The sequence below is a fragment of the Trachypithecus francoisi genome, unplaced genomic scaffold (genome assembly GCF_009764315.1).
Source record: "Trachypithecus francoisi isolate TF-2019V2 unplaced genomic scaffold, Tfra_2.0 Lachesis_group11, whole genome shotgun sequence".
NCBI classification, from domain to species: Eukaryota; Metazoa; Chordata; class Mammalia; order Primates; family Cercopithecidae; genus Trachypithecus; species Trachypithecus francoisi.
In genome coordinates, this window is record NW_022681456.1 from 115,680,980 (window position 1) to 115,698,019 (window position 17,040).

General features: G+C 37.7%; 1 protein-coding gene across 2 annotated transcripts in view; it reads left to right on the forward strand.

Annotated features, from left to right (window-relative positions):
- The first annotated feature begins 430 nt into the window (after positions 1–430).
- EPS8 (epidermal growth factor receptor pathway substrate 8) overlaps positions 431–17,040 on the forward strand; it is a 171,164-nt gene continuing 154,554 nt past the window's right edge. The window contains exon 1 of one of the 2 annotated variants that reach the window (XM_033222762.1): positions 431–841. The gene's annotated coding sequence lies outside the window, so the exon portion shown is untranslated. The remainder of the gene's footprint in view (positions 842–17,040) is intronic. The other variant, XM_033222757.1, reaches the window with a different exon arrangement.

Below are 17,040 nucleotides of genomic sequence, written 5' to 3' on the forward strand. Positions count from 1 at the left end.
AGGGCCTTGGGCACCACCAGTTTTACCGCATGGGTTGGAGAGACAAAAAAAAAAAGAGGAAAGTGACAAAAGGGGGAAAATAGGTCCGAGGGCCAGAGGAGGAAGACGAAGGCTGGCTGGTCATTAGGGGCGGCTTGTTTGCCGCCATAGGGCAGGGGTTACGAGCTGCAGCCAGACCCCGGGTGTTGCAACCCGAGCGCCTTCTCCGCCCGGGGCGTCCACCCTCGCCGGGGGGCGAAGCTCTCCACAAGCTCTTTGCTCCTTCCCGCGCCTCCTGCCTGCTAGTCGGTCCTGCTAGGGCACTTCTGGAAAACCCGCTGCCGGCTCGCTGCCTTGGTCCGACTTTGATTGCGGCCTTGATAACTTGGCGCAGCGCCCCGTCTCCTTTCCTCCGGTCCATCTCCCGCCCACCCGGCCTCACCGGCCGCTTCGCCTCCAGCGCTGGAGTCCACCAGAACTCCGCGGCTCGGCTGCCGGCAAGACCCGGAGAACGGATTCCGCTCCTGGCTGCGCGGCGCGCACTCGCCTGCCCGCCCGCTCCCTCGTTCCTCGCGCGGGCACTGGGCATGCGCAGCGCGCGGTTGGCACTGGCCGCGAGCGGGCGGGCGGCTCCAGACTTCACAGGCAGCAGCTAGCGAGGCTGTCTCGCCCGGCGCGAGGCCGGCGCTGTGCTCGCCTCGGAGATCGCTGCTCTTCAGCTGGGCGCAGGAGGCGGCTCCGCGGCTCGCCGACGACTGGCTGGGCGCGAATCAGATTGGGGGGCTTTCTCCCGGTCCCCTCCCACCTCGCCTGGGATCGCGGCGTCTCCGGAGAAAGCCGTGGCCCCGAGGGCGGATCCGAGGTAAGAGCCCCTTGGCGAAAGGCGCTGGTCCGGGGGTCCGGCGGCTTTGACTCGCTCGATTTTAAAAATCCGCCTTTGTGTGCTGGATCGGAGCGGTGCCAGGAGCCGCGTCCGCCTCCCTTCACTTTGACTGCTTTCAACTGGTGTTGGCAGCCAGGTGCGCGAGGGCGCTGCGGCCAGAGGCGTTCGCTCACCGGGTCCGGGCAAGCCGCGGGGCCCGTGCAGACCCGCGCCCAGGGCTCCGGGAGGCTGGGCTGGGAAGGTTCGCCGTGGCTCGGTGATATTCGTGGTAACCTGAGCTTCCGCAGATACACCTGCGCTCATCTGGTCCGTGGGGCGACTGCAGACCGAGTATCCCGATCTCGGCTTATTATGTTAGACTTGGGATTTGTTGAGCTGCTCTCCCCACCCGCCTCAAATGGGGAGGGGTTCTTTTCAAAATGACCCTTTAGGACAGGGTCCCACCCCCTTTCACCCCCTCGAATTAAGATAGCTCATTGTTTCGGAATCGTTGTCAATGCCTGCCTAATTGCTGTTGACTTTCTCAGCTTACTCCACTTTACTCACCATTTTACTTTTGGGAAGACAGACGGCTTTTCTCCGGTTGTGATCAGTTCATGCATTTGAAATGGGTTTCCCCACCCATGTACCCCCTGCTCTCTCCGATGTTCTCACTCTTACTTTCCTTCCTAGGACTACCTGTTTGCAAAATCTTTGCACCGATCGTTCTCCTGCGGTGTTTCTTGAATCCTCTTCCTCCCATAGGGCCCCTAGTACTGTTGGAATCTCGCGGGGGGCAGGACGCCATGGTATTAGGATTTGAAATCCGTAGACATCTAGAGCGGTGAAGCATTAGGATTTAAAACCCTCCTTTACAAAATATGTTTCAGTGGAAAGTGTTACTGCTTCTCTTTTCAAGGTTTCTTGCCTTAGATAGTAAGAGGAATAGGTAAAAGAGCTAATATGTTAGGATGAGTTCAGATAAAACTTGACTTCACATACGTGAAGAGTGTGATTTTTTGGCTTTGTCGTTTTTGAGAAATAAGAGAGTTAGAATTCCGGGCAGCTTCTTTATATTGAAAATAATAATCATAATAAAAAACCTCTCAAAGTAACTATGTTGTATATTGCCTCTAGTTTATCTTCATTGAAAGGACTCTATTCTTCCACAGCTCCTTGGGTTCTGGAAAGTGAGCAGTAGTAATGGACATCATGTGGTAGTGAGTCTATTGGAATTAAAGTCAATGTCATCCTGTCTCACCTAGTATAGAATTTTTTGTTTGGGATCGCAGTTTTCTAAACATATTGCTGTAGTTCTTAACTTGCTGGTGTGGAAAATTTTTGGTCACGAATTCACACTTTTACTTACAATTTGAAAGTTAAAACAGTATAGAATTGTCACATAAAGGGTAAGGTAGAATGTATCACAAATACAATAGTGTTAATAGAATGCCTTTAGTGCAGAATACACAGATTGAGACTTTGTAAGATTGCACCACAAGTCATTCACTTTATAGCAGGAAAAAAGAAGGAAAATATAATTTGCTTTTAATTCTACTATTCTGAAATAACCGCTGTTTACAAGACTTGGTGCATTCTCTTTGTAATTTTTTTCACTTCCCAATGTCATTGAATATTATATATAGTCATTTCTAGCAAGTGTAATTTAACTGAGACTATTAATAGCCCCACTCTTAATAGGGTGATGTTTCTTTTGTTTCCTGTCAGGAACCTAATGTCTAATTTTGAATATTTTGCTTGTTTGTGATCAAACATAAAGATTCATTTTGTTTTTGTTTCTAGCTTTTTCCTGCTTTCAAGGTTTTATCAATACTGATTCTTTTCAGATACCAGTTCTTTTCTATGCTATGGCATAGGCTTGCTACTGTCTACTTCGTGTTTATTACATTCCAAATCCTAGTTGTTTTGTTACACTCTATTTCCCACCCTTTCCCCTACTGCTTTTTATTCTTCTCTCTGTTCCCTTCTTTTACATACCTCTTTTAATTCTGTAGCAGGTCACTTGAACCAAGGATTGTATAAGAAAACGTAGTATCCAGAATAGGAAATGATAGCTTTTTAAAAGTTGTCTCTTTAGATACTTGAAGTTCTATTGGATGAATATTTAAGCACTGATTTATGTAATATTTATATACAATTCAGCTTTCCCGAGTTGTATGAAACATACTTGGTAGTTACATGGGTCATCACAAAACAACATAAGTTAATGACAGGGTACAAACTTTTGGACATCTGTAGAGGTATGTCGGGGGAAAAAGTGGAATTTTCATTAAAGTACTCTGGCTATAGTAAATCCCTCCTGAGAATTATTAATACTACATGAAATTGTTTGCAGCTGTTAGTGATTGAAAATATTTTTGTAAGCAAAATTCTGCATTGGTATAGTTGCAAACATTTTAAGTTGAATATATGCAAGAAAGTGTAAGGTTGTTCAGTGCTTCACTACAACATTTTCTGTATTTTTTAGATGCATTCCTAAATGGGATTTTAAAAAAATAGACCTTATTTCTCAGAAGTTTTGGATTTACAGGAAAGTTACAAATACAGTGTCAATATACCCCCATACCAGCTTCCCCCCTTATTAACATCTTATATTAGTGTTTGTTACTATTAATGAACCAGTATCAGTACATTAGTATTAACAAAGTTTATACTTTATTTAGATTTCCTTAGTTTTTAATGTCCTTTTTCTGTTCCAGGACCCTACCATCCAGAACACCACTAAATGTATTTCCTTGTAATGTCTCCCTAGGCTCCTCTTGGCTGTGAAAGTTTGTTAGGCTTCCTTGTTTTTGGTGATGTTTGAGGAGTACTGGTCGGGTATTTTGTAGAATGCATTTTCATTGGAATTTATCTAATGTTTTTTCTCATGATTAGACTGTGATTATAGGTTTTTGATAGAAAGATCACAGAGGTAACGTGCCATTTTCATCTCATATCAAGGGTATATACTATCAACGTGATTTGTCACTGTGATACTCATCTTTATCACCTGGCTGAGGTAGTATTTATCAGGTTTTTCCACTTTTCTCTGCCTTTTTCATGCTGTGCTCTTGGAAGGACTGTGTATGGCCTATACTTAAGGAGTAGAAAGTTATGCTTCCCCCTGTGAAGGCAGAATATCTATATAAATTACTTGGATTTTTTTCTCCATGGGAGATTTGTCTCTTCTCCCCCATGTGTTTATTTACTCAATCATATTTATTTTGTTCTGGACTCATGGGTATATATATTATATAAATATAATATCTATCTAAATATTTTGGATTATAATCCAGTGTTACTTTATTTTGTTACAGCTTGGCTCCAGTGCCTCTTTGACATACTACCATCAATGTGAATTTTGTTTTTTTGGAAGCATTTCCTTACTTTCTGTTACTATGAGATGCTCTAGGTTCATCTGTATACATCTTGCCACGGTCCTAGAATCAGTCATTTCTCCAAGGAATCTGGATCATTTTGTAGGGGAATGGTGTTAGAAACCAAGATCTGAGTGCTAGGTGTGCTTGTTGCTTCTGCGGTGTCATTGCTTCTAGGTTCTCTCATGTGACAAAGCAGGAAATACATGTGTGTATATGAACATATCTATACATATTTTTATGTAACAGTTTGTATCCATGTTTAACTATGAATTTACATTTTATCTGTAATGCTAATTCATTACCACAGGTATCATTCTAGCCTTCTCCCCTTGTTTATATGTAAACTTACTCCAACAGTGAGAAGAAACCTGGCTTGCACCATCTGCCATACATTTGCTTATTCATTCATTTCTTTCATAGATGTATAGCAGCCTTCAAATTGTTAACCTGTGTTCCTATGGGAAACAACTTTAGCATCAAGAGTACAGTGTTTATGTGCTATTCCTTTTGCTTTTAGTCTCACAGCCTCTACTCATTTCTAGAGTTAGTCAGCCAAGCACCTTTCCTCCTATCCTTTTCAGTGAGATTGTAGCACCCATTTATAATACAGTTAGATTTCTTTGTTACAATTTGCATTCCACCTTGGGATTCCTTGACCTTCTAAATGATTTGCTTACATTTGCATACATTAAAGTTTACTCTTTGTCCTGTGAAGTTCTTTGGGTTTTGACAAATGCTTAATTTGATGTAGCTATCCTTAAAGGATCATAGTGTCATACCAAATAATTTCAACACATTACAAATCCCCTGGGCTTCACTCGTAACCTCTGTGAGCCCCTCTCCCAGAAAACCACGAATCTTTTTACTGTCTCTTTACTTTTGCCCTTTCCAGATGTTGTATAATTGGAATCATACAGCCTTGCCAGACTGGCTTCTTTCATTTAGGAATACACATTTAAGGTTCATCCATGTCCCTTTGAGGTTTAATAGCTCATTTCTTTCTATCATTATCAGATATATCATGGTTTGTTTATTCACCTATTGAAGGATATTTTGGTTGCTTCCAGTTTTTGGCAACTATGAATGAAGCTGCTATGAATATTCATGTGCAGGTTTTTGGGTAGACATAAGTTCTTATATCCGTTGGATAAATATTTAGGAGTACAATTGCTGGATGCTGTGGTAAGATTATGGTTAGCTTTGTAAGAAATTGCCAAACTGTTTTCCAAAGTGGCTGTACTATTACATTTTCACCAGCAGTGAATGTGAGTTCTTATTGCCCCACATCTTTGCTAGCATTTGATTTTGTCAGTTTTTTTGGATTTTATCCATTCTAATACGTGTGTAGTAATATGTCATTGTTACTTTAGTTTACTATTTCCTAATGACATATGATATTAACATCTTTTCACATGCTCCTTTTCGTCTGTACATCTTCTGTGGTGTGATGTCTGTTCAGATCATTTGCCCACTTTTTAATGGGGTTGCTTTCTTATTGTTGAGTTTTAAGAGTTCTTTATACATTTTATATACAGGTGCTTTATCAGATAAGTGTTTTGCAAATATTTTCTCCCAGTTTGGTTTGTCTTTTTATTTTCCTAACAGTGTCTTTGTCAGAACAGATGTCTTTAATTTTAATAAGGCCAACTTACGAATTTTATGGATAGGCTTTGGTGTTGTATTTGAAAACACTTTGCCAAGGCTGCATAGATTTTATCCTGTGTTTTTCCTAGAAGTTTTATAGTTTTGCATTTTACATTTAGGCATGTGATCCATTTAGAGTTAATTTTTATGAAAGGTATAAGGTCTGTGTCTAGCTTAATTTTTTTGCTTATGGATTCCTAGTTGTACCAGCACAAGTAAATGTGATTTTTAAATTATAAATTAGGTTTGGAATTGAAAGGAAAATGTTTTTATTAAATTTTTTATTACATGTTCTGCAAAATTACTTACCTAAACAGTTGAGAAATGACTTAGAAACTAATATATAATACAGCGTGTACTGTGTGCCAAGATTTATTTCTACACATTGTACATAATTCATTTTCCTCTTTTTTTTTTTTTTTTAACTAACTCAGAGATTCTTCTTTGTGAAAATGGGATTGTTAGTATAGAGTAACATCTGTCAGTTCTTTTAGATCTTATCATAGGAAATAATAGTTTGATTTTTCACAAAAAGGATCTGGAATAAAGGATTTGCAGGGTGTATGTTGAGAAGAGGCAGTTGATGTATGCACCAGCTAGAAATCTGAGACTTAACTATATGGTCTTGAATCTTTTCCCATGCTATTCTTCCTGCTACAAGTGACTTTTTTCAAGTACAGTTGACCCTTCAATAATGCAGGGGTTAGACGCACTGACCCCTGCACAGTCGGAAATTTGTGTATAATTTTTGACTTCCCAAAAACTTAACTAGTAACCCTTCTGTTGACTGGAAGCCTTACTGATAACACAGTCTATTAACCCACGTTTTGTATGTTATATGTATATTACACTGTATTCTTACAATAAACTAGAGAAAAGAAAATTTTATTAGGCAAACCATAAGGGAGAGAAAATACAGTACTGTACTGTACTTATTGATATTATAAGTTTTTGTCTGCTTACAAGATGACTCCTATGTCTGAAAAGGCGGGGAATGGAGGGGCAGGGCTGGGAACTGCAGCTGCAGACCTCAGTCTATGCTACATACCAAGCAATTCAACTTTATCTCGTAATGTCATGACTTTGTTTCTGGGGAGCATTTCCGGCATCTCTAGTGGCATGTTTTCATTCAGGGTTTGTGGTGTTGCACTAAACAGGATGAAAAATACAAGAGAACAGCGAGAAATCATTTTTTACTGTGATACGCAATTTAACGGAGAGATGAACTGCTCACGCGGAGATGATTAACATCACACAGTGGATTAAGCGGATATTCATGACACTTGAACTCACGGCAATAACAACAGGAAGTGGCCATGAAATTATTACAGTAGTACAGTATGTACTACAGTTCATTGTATGCTGTTAGGACTTAATAATGCATCTTTACATTTGTTTACATTTCTCTTGACTGTGAATGATACTGTGTATCGTGTGTGTGTGTAAGTTTTGATAAATTTTAATTTTTTCTAATAAATTTTATGGCTACTGCCATAAAATGATAAAGTAGACTAGTATTTATATATATATTATGCATTCATGACATACCTTTTTTCTTTTTTTTTTTGTTATCCCGGCTACATGGTTTGTCTGTGTTTTTATTGTATTTATTTATTTAAAAAATTTTTTTGAGACAGAGTTTCACTGTCACCCAGGCTGGAGTGCAATGGCACAATCTTGGGCTCACTGCAGCCTCAACCTCCCAGGCCCAGGTGATCCTCCCCACTCAGCCTTCTGAATAGCTGGGACCATAGGCATGTATCACCAAGCCTGGCTAATTTATTTTTATTTTCATTTTTTGCAGAGACAGGATTTCTCTGTGTTGTCCAGGATGGTTTTGAACTCCTAGGCACAAGCAATCTTTCCAAGTTGGCCTCCCAAAGTGCTGGTATCACAGGCATGAGCCACCACACCCAGCCCAACTGTTTTTAAATTGTCACAAATCTCCAAAAATTTTTCCAAATATATTTATTGAAAAAAACCTGGGTATAAGTGGACCCATGTTAGTTCAAACCTGTCTTTTCAAAAGTCAAATGTACCTCTCTTTTGGTATACATTTTGTGTCATTGATATTGTGGTGTACTATAGTTTGCATATTTGTCCCCTCCAAAACTCATGTTGAAATTTCATCCTCAATGTGGCAGTGTTGAGAGGTGAAGCCTTTAAGAAGTGATTGATCCATTCATGAATTAATGGATTAAGGGGTTATCATGGGAGTGGGACTGGTGGCTTTGTAAGGAAAGGAAGAGAGACCGAGTGAGCGCATGAGCACACTCAGCCCTCTTGCCATGTGATGTTCTCTATTGTCCTGGAACTCTTGGAGAGTCCCTACCAGCAAGAAGGCTCTCACCAGATGTAGCGCCTTGACTGTGGACTTCTTAACCTCCATAACTGTAAGACATAAATTCCTTTTCTTTAGAATTACCCATTTCAGGTATTCTGTTATAAGCAACAGAAAACAGGGTAAGACAGGATTAGAAATATTTATATTGTTGCACTAAAGTTAGAACCAGTATTCTTCAAGAAGCAGGTGGAGCAGCTCACATAATAATAGTACCTTTTGTGTGGCATGTGTTACATACATTTTCTCCTTTACTGTTACGAGAGCCCTTTAAGGCATGCTTCTTTATCTCTGAATTACAGATAAAGGAATAGGCCCAGAAAGATAAAGCGACTTGTGTCACACATGAGGAGAAAGGGACAGAATTGGGATGAGAACCCTGACCTGATTCCAAAATCCATGCCCTTTCCACTTGGTCATGCTGCACTTGTAAAAGAAAAAGGGCAAGGATGGTATCAGGGTGTCCTTAATTATATTCTTTTCTTTAATACTGTGCTATATACTTGCTCAAATGACTACTGTGCTAAACAAGAATAGCTAAAAAGAATGTGTATTTAAGCTCCACAAAGATTCTTCTAGCTTTGTTTTCTGTTGACTTATCTATATCCTACTGACCAGAGGTAGGTGGTGATGGAACATGGTTGTAAAGAATGAGATTCTTTTAAAGAGAAAAATTTGTGGGGAATTAGACAAAATAAAACAAGTAATGGTAGCATTAACTAGTTGTTTATTTCTTTCCCTCATTGGATTTAAAGCTTCTCAAGGACAGGGAACTGAGTCAGTTAAGTTCCCCGAGGTATTTAAGCCCAACATACCATATATGACACACTCACAAAAGGCTTGCTGAATGAAGTTAGCACTTACTATCATACTTTTACATAAGTACTTAAAAGGGGATGAGTTTTCCTCACATAGGAAGTTGAGCATTACTACATTTTATTTGTTTATTCATTCGTTTTTTATTGAGTGTTTGTTGAGTATCTGTTCTGTGCCAGACACCAGGAATACAAAGATGAGTAAGATAGGATCTCTGCCTTTTGTTGTCAAGAGGCTCAGAGAATGGAGGTAGCCAGACACCCGTTTTAGTACAGTGTGGAGCTGAAGGAAGCATATATTAAAAAGCAAACAAACAATGGACTTTGGAATCAGACCTTATCTGCCTTGGTTTTCTTATCTAAGAGGTGGAAATGTCAAGTAGGTACTATTATCTGTGGGGGATGTTAAATGAAAAGTGTGTGCTTGTGTGTGTGTGTGTGTGTATTCCCAATCCCAGCACATAGCAGAAAGGAGAGCCTCACTGTGGCCGAGGGAGTCAGAAAAGTCTTTACTGGGGAAGGTGATGTTTGAGTCTCATAGAATGAATTTTTGAGGCAAAGTGAGACACTCATCTCTCTCCAGGTGGAAAGATGAGCATGTTTGACATCTGTGGAATAGGTTAGCATGATGGGAGTGGTGGGAAGTTCTGCACATTCCCACATTCAGAGTTTACAGGAGTATTAGAACTGAATGAGCAGTTATTTTTCATTTTTGTAAGCAACAATACAACGGAGTATTCATTACATTGTAGCAGAAGAGAATAAAGATACCAAACCTGTTTAAGAATTGCATGAATCCACGGTGAAACCCCGTCTCTACTAAAAATACAAAAAAAAAAAAAAAAAAACTAGCCGGGCGAGGTGGTGGGCGCCTGTAGTCCCAGCTACTTGGGAGGCTGAGGCAGGAGAATGGCGTAAACCCGGGAGGCGGAGCTTGCAGTGAGCTGAGATCCGGCCACTGCACTCCAGCCCGGGCGACAGAGCGAGACTCTGCCTCAAAAAAAAAAAAAAAAAAAAAAAAAAAAAAAAAAAGAATTGCATGAATCTTCTAGTCACATGGCCTTCTAAATGTAGCTCTTTATGTAGCAAACAAATTCATGTGTGCTTTTTCAGTCCTGTGATACTCAAGTGATTATATGGAATTTAAGAAAGAGGAACTTGCATGTTTTTGGGTGAAATTGGAGGTCCTGTTTCAAACCATTCTTACATTTAGTAGCATAGTAACAAAAGAATGTAATAATCTATGAAACCAGATCTAGTCCTGTTTAAGGCTACCTAAAATTCTAAGCCATAAACAGTTTCTGAACAGAACCTGAAACATACTATTTAGGAATGTACTAAAAAAAACTTGTTAAATGAATTATGTGCTTGATAAGAGATCAGAGTTCTATAATTGAAAAATGGTGTTTTTAATATAAGGGGAGAAGAAAAAGAGAGAGAAAAAATAGAAAAAAGATTGATAGAAGGAAGTTTGTACTTAAATGAGGGAAAAACATTTTTCAAGTCCCTTATTGAGAGCTGTTGAATTATCTTTTGTTAACACCATTAGAATATTACTGTTGTTCCTTATTATAGAAATACTTGTATATTATTGAGATATTTGTTGGTTTAATGCAACAATAGAATGTTTCCAGTATCTGAAGTGGAAAAACAAAGCTGCAAATAAAAATATGTGTAAAATCTCTCTCTTTTGAAAAGACACTGATTACAATTTATCTAATTTTCTACAATAATTTTGATATTTAAAGTTGATGGTTATTTTAGACCTGAATGTATAATAAGATGATTTTAAGTACTCTTTTAGAATTTAAAGAAAGATATACTTTTGATGATAGAGATAGAAGATACACTTAACTGTTTCGCTAGTGAAAAGTCTGTTACATTTTTCTGGGCACGGTGGCTCACGCCTGTAATCCCAGCATTTTAGGAAGCCAAGGCGAGTGAATCACCTGAGTTTGGGAGTTCGAGACCAGCCTGACAAACATGGAGAAACCCTGTCTCTACTAAAAATACAAAATTAGCAGGGCTTGGTGGCGCATACCTGTAATCCCAGCTATTCGGGAGGCTGAGGCAGGAGAATTTCTTGAACCCTGGGAGGCAGGAGGTTGTAGTGAGCCAAGATTGCGCCATTGCACTCCAGCCTGGGCAACAAGAGCAAAACTCCATCTCAAAAAAAAAAAAAGGTCTGTTACATTTTAAAATCTTGCTTTGCCTTCGTTTTGGGGGGCTTGGATTTCTTGAAATTCATTTTGTGAGTAACTTGGTGAATTAATGACTTATTTTCTGCCTGGGCATGCACACTCTGCATTTGATAGTTTCTTTCATATATGGAAGAAATGAAAACACTACCTCTAAGTAGATTTACTATCTTTATTCCCCCCATAAAGGCATGAACAGCTTGTTCATGTTTATATGCATGTGTACGTAATCTCCAATTTCCCTTTGCAGTGGGTTTTCAAAACTTCAACTGTTTTATGATAAACTATATGTATTTGGGAGTTTAAAAATATTATTCTTTAATCCAGGAATGTTGATTTTTGAAACCCTATCTTCAGACTGAGTTGTCTTTATTGTTTTAGTGTTTATCTGTATTCTCAGAACCTCTATTGTGTGGTCTGTTTTCAAAAAAGTACAGTGTGTTTTTTTTGTTTTGTTTTATTTTGTTTTTTACACATCAAGATCCTTTTAGTTGACAGAACATTAATTTTGTCAGTAGTTCTTTTATTTAGCTCCTTTGTGGGGCCTTGTTCGATTCTGAATAATTTAATAGCAATGGAATCCTTTCTGTGATAAAAATCTGGTCATTGGTCCAGTACTTGCAACATTATTCACATGATACTCATGCATGCAAAGGTGTGGGATTAATGCGTATGCCTGAAGAGTGCGTGTCAGAGTGTTTTTAATCATTGTTGAAAATCACTCTCTAAAGATTTTTGTGTGCATTCTCAGATTTGCTTAAAATATTATCACTTCTATTTTAAAGTGAATAATCCATGATGGCCTAGCCTGAACAATAATGTGTAAGGAAAATTGGAAAAATTATAGTTTCATTTAAATTTAGAAATAAAGTCTATTTTTTGTGTGTTTGTATGTTTGCTATGTTTGCAGAACTACAGAATAAATGGTTTAAAGCATATTTCTTTTTATGTTATTTTAATTTTTTTACATTTCTTACCCAAACTGTTGAAACAAACAGTTTCAGCCCCAGTTAGTACAATATCCATAAACTTTGTCCACATTTCACATTTTCAGCTTTATCTGAAGACTTGCTACTTTCCATGGTCTTGTCAAGAAAATAGTCTTTTACAACTCTTGAAGCAGATAAATAACCATGTGGGCTTTCCTTCATCACCCCCTTCCCCAACTATTCTTCTCCTCCCAGCTGTTCCCCCTCCTTTAGCTCGTTTCTGACACCCTTTTTAAATCCTCAGGTGGCTTTAATAGAAAATTATATTTTTCATAACTTTGATAGCTTTCCAATTACTATTCTAACTCTTTCTTATTGCCTGGTGAGATCTCAGTCATGGAGAGAGAAGTCTGAATAAAAGAGACATTCATAGTGGTTGTGACAGTGAAGGTTAAGTTTAGGCTGCTAGGGAGTTTGAAACAAAGGAGGGATTGAAGCCTTCATCGCCTTTACCTTATTTGGGTACTAAGTATGTGATTTTGGAAATAGTAAAATCTCATTATGAAGAGAGTGAAATCTAGTCCAGAATACATGTGTTAACAGTGCTTAACTTTAACTGGAATGCATCTTAACACCATTCAGCTTTTATACCGATTAGAAGGGTCCACTGTGACTTTGTTCATATATTAGGACATATGCTGCTGGTTTTTTGTTTTGTTTGTGTGTGTGTGTGTGTGTGTGTGTTTCATTTTGCTTTGTAGGTACCCCTTATCACTGTAGGGAATTTTAGAATTTGAATTAAAATATATCTTGAGTTATATAATGTAAAAAAACAATTCATATAGGCTCCTCCATGGCATTGTAAAGAATCTCAAAATGGATGTAAAAGTCACTTCATCTTACCTCCAGTGTCCTTCCTCCATCTATATCTGTTATCTCTAGCTATTTTCATCTTTTCTCCCTTCCAGGCAGTTAATGGAATTGTTAAAGAATGATTTTGTCAGCCTCTCATTGGACTACGGGATAAAAGACCTAAAAATATGGGATAATTTAATCCAATGACTACCAATTACATTTTGTGTTATGTTTATGGTTTTCAAAGGCATTGATATAATCAAACTATTGTTATTGGGAAATATGAAATTTTCAATAAGATTCCAAACTAATAGATAGAGTGGTAAAATGATTGGAAAAACAAGTGGTGGTAGAATCTGATATAGAAGTAGTTTGGCAGTAGCAAAAGGGGAAACACTAACGTTTCTCAATAACCCATAAGCCATTTTTACCAACACCGTGCTCTTCATGAGCTACATCTAGGGAACTTTGATTATATGCTGTAAGGAACAATATATTATTTGATTTAAGTGTATATTAAGTAAGTGTTCAATAAATAGCTGCAAAATAAAAAACTGAGTTCTGAATGTGGAAATTCCTATTCTTGCAAGATTGAGCCAGACATTTCTAGCTAACATTGACATTATTGGGCTAATGCGGACATCAGTTGGGTTTTGGGTATTAGGCGTAACAAATGCTTACTGATGCATAGAGGCTAATCTAGGTCTGTGTTAGTTCCTGAGAGAGTGCATGTGAACTTAAGGGGATGGTGTTTAGAGTAGGTCATTCACCTAAGTCAGCTGGTTTTTTCTCCCTTCCAGAAGAGTACCGGATTGCTCCTTTGCAGGGGATGACTTGAGAACATGGCTTAACTTTTAAGGCTAGAGAAACTAGTTCAGCCAGAAGTGTATTATTTCCCCCCAAAATTACATTTAAAAGCTTCTAGCTATGATCATTTCAGCTGCTCCTTTCTCCCTTTCTAATTATTCTTGCTATTTCTGTTACTGATGTCAACCATACCAATCACTGGAAAAGAAAATACTTGGGCAAAAATTTCTTTTAAAAGAAAAATTGTTGGAGAGAAATATGCACACAAATGCATATGGAATATATAATAAAATACATATGAAACTGTCCTTTGTATGTGAAAGTGAGTTTGTTTGTGGTAGTGGTGTTAGATCTTGTTTGATTCATTTCAGCTTTTTCCAGTGTTCTTTCTTGTGATACGCATATATGAGACAGGAATTTTGCTAAATCATTAGCAGGCCCATCAGCTTAATGTAACCCAGTCTAGTTTCTTGATCTAACAGTCCTGGGCATATACAACTTTATCTAATAGAAAATAATTTTGTTTCAGTTAATGAAATTTATCTGTCAATAAAGAAATTAAATAAGTGCCTATTAAGTGCTAGTACTAAATAATGAGAATCCTCTAATTGACAAGATAGAAAACATTCTTATCCTTGTGGACTGTGTGATGTTAGACGCCTAAATGAAAAGAAGCATAAAAACTTAACAGAAGCATCAGGTTCTAGGTAAGGGCTCAAAAATCTGGAAAATAAAGGATAATCTTTTTGGCTTCTCTCCCTCTCTTTCCTTAATAGAGATTCACATTTTTTCCTATTCAAATGTAAATATATTAACATTTTGTATTGTTTTTCTACATATACTGGTACTGTAGATTATAAAATAAGTCTATTTCCAAATTACATGTATTTTACAATGATTCCACAAAGGAACATTGGCTATTTATGAGCTTTGGGGAAAATTACAGTATACCAGTATTCTCTTTGAAAGAGTATTTAAACTATTAAGTTCAATTTAAGATCAGACCAGACAAGTGTGGTTTATGTCATTTTTATATACAGTATTCAGTATTTTTTCCTGGAAACTTTTGGGAGTGAAGAAGCCATTATTCATAAAATGAATTCATATTTAACACCTTAGGCTGATTGTAAAGTGTTAAACCTTAGAGATGGGGAAAATTCTGTTGTCTTGAATTTTGAATGTGGTTAACTTTAAGACTGCCATATGAATTGCCAAGTTGCAAAATTGTTTTTGCATTTCACTTACAAGCAAGGAAAATGTGGACTCCCCCTTCTTTAGTGGAGCCAAGCGCATTCTAACACACCTCTCAAATTACACACCACTGAAATGATACTCACAGTGGGTTTGGCTCATGTGTTTCTAGTTAGCTACTATGAATGAAAGATTCATAACTATCTGTTTCAAAAAACTTCTTTATATGCACTGCAGGGAGCTTAATTGTTTGATAGCAGGGTCAAGAATTGCTTTTAAATACGAACTCAGCGTGCATGGATTGGGCCATTATACATTGAACTAAAAAAAAGATTTCTGTGCACAAAGAAGGCTTTATATAAATATTTGTCAAATCATTGATTAGTTTGTTGGCTGTGGAAGAATAAAGTCCCTGAGTTTTCCCACCTTCTTGGTAATTTGGACCAAATATTTTGGTCACGATTTTATATGTGTATATACAAACAAATCTGTAACCTTTCCCTTACCTTGCCTATTGAGCATTGTAGAATACAGGATCACAGGGAGGAGGAAGTCATCCATACTTACTAGACAGATGGTTGGCATCCCTGTGGCAGTCTTGTGATCTAATAATTTTCCAAGTTCTGTCTACCTAACTGAAGAGTAATAGCTGTTTACTGTTTGCTTAAATAACACTAGGCCTGTGTGCAAGTTGGAAGGGGGTAGGGTGAAAGAGGCATTTAGGTATATAAATTCATCTCTGCAGTTTTACCAAATCTGTAGCATACAGGCACCTCTTTTCTAAAAGAAAACATTCATTAGTTCCTCATTTTGGTTATTCCTTCTTATTTGTGGCTCAAGCAAACCATTACCAGAGAATCTTTTTTTTTTTTAATTGATGACACACTAAAAATTAGTTATTTTTGAAGATTTGTTTTCAAAGGTAGTATTTGAATATATTGGTAAAAGATGGTGGAATCATTTTCCTGCTTTTCTGCAGTAAATTAGTTTGTACACTTCTGGTGACAATTGCTCAACTATCCAAAGAAGATGAGGCTTTTAAAACATTTTTAACAAACATTTATGAATGCATGAAATTGATTATGTTTATTAAAGTCACAAAAGATTTCTAGCCTTTATTATAAATTTTATAGATTGCTACTGCAAAAATGAGAGAGAATTATAGTTACCAATGTGAATTACTTTTGTTTGGTCAGATATTGACTTCCCTTGATTGCCACCTTGTCACTCTGTTTACTAGACACAGATAGGAACTTCTTTCTTCTTCCTATGATATGCGTTTGATTCATGTCATATGCTGTCCTGAGATTATTTGCTGGAATGATAAAACTGATGCAGACTATGTCAGCTAGACTTGTTAATATCACGTTATTCTTTCTAATAAGTACTTGTGCTTAGAATACTTACTTGCTTCTACTGCATCATGTCTCTCTTCCTATCCCCAAAGCTTTTTATATTTATATTTTTATTTTTTTTAAATCTCTCTCCTTCATCTCTTGAAGGGGCCGGTAAACCCAGTTCTAAAATATTTCATGTATCTATCTCCATTTAACACATAATTTGGTCCCACGCATATATTTAATACCAGGATATCCCCATTCATTTCCTTCCTCTGAGGATGATTGAAATTTTGTTGCTTCATGATTGCCTTCTAATTTTCAACTTGACTTAAACCAGAGTATAGTAAGAGAACCATTAATAATCACAGTTAATAACATTAGAATGTAATTTTAATAATTCAGGCCTCTATTGCAAAATGTATTATGGAGTCAGTTTAAAATGTGATTCTTCTCTCTCTTATATGTACGTTATGTCCAAGTGTTTATATAGTAAGCTCTTGGAGTTCAGATGTGTCCTGGTGAGGTATTCTGCATATATGGAACATAGTCCCTTAACATCCTTTTGCTACTGCCTTATTTCTGTCTTGTTTCCACATAAGATTCTTGAAGAGAAGCTTAATGTCTATAGTTTCCTCTTCACTTCTTCTACGTTAGCCAGCCCACTGTGGTCTGATGCTGAGCTTATGTCTGTAGGTC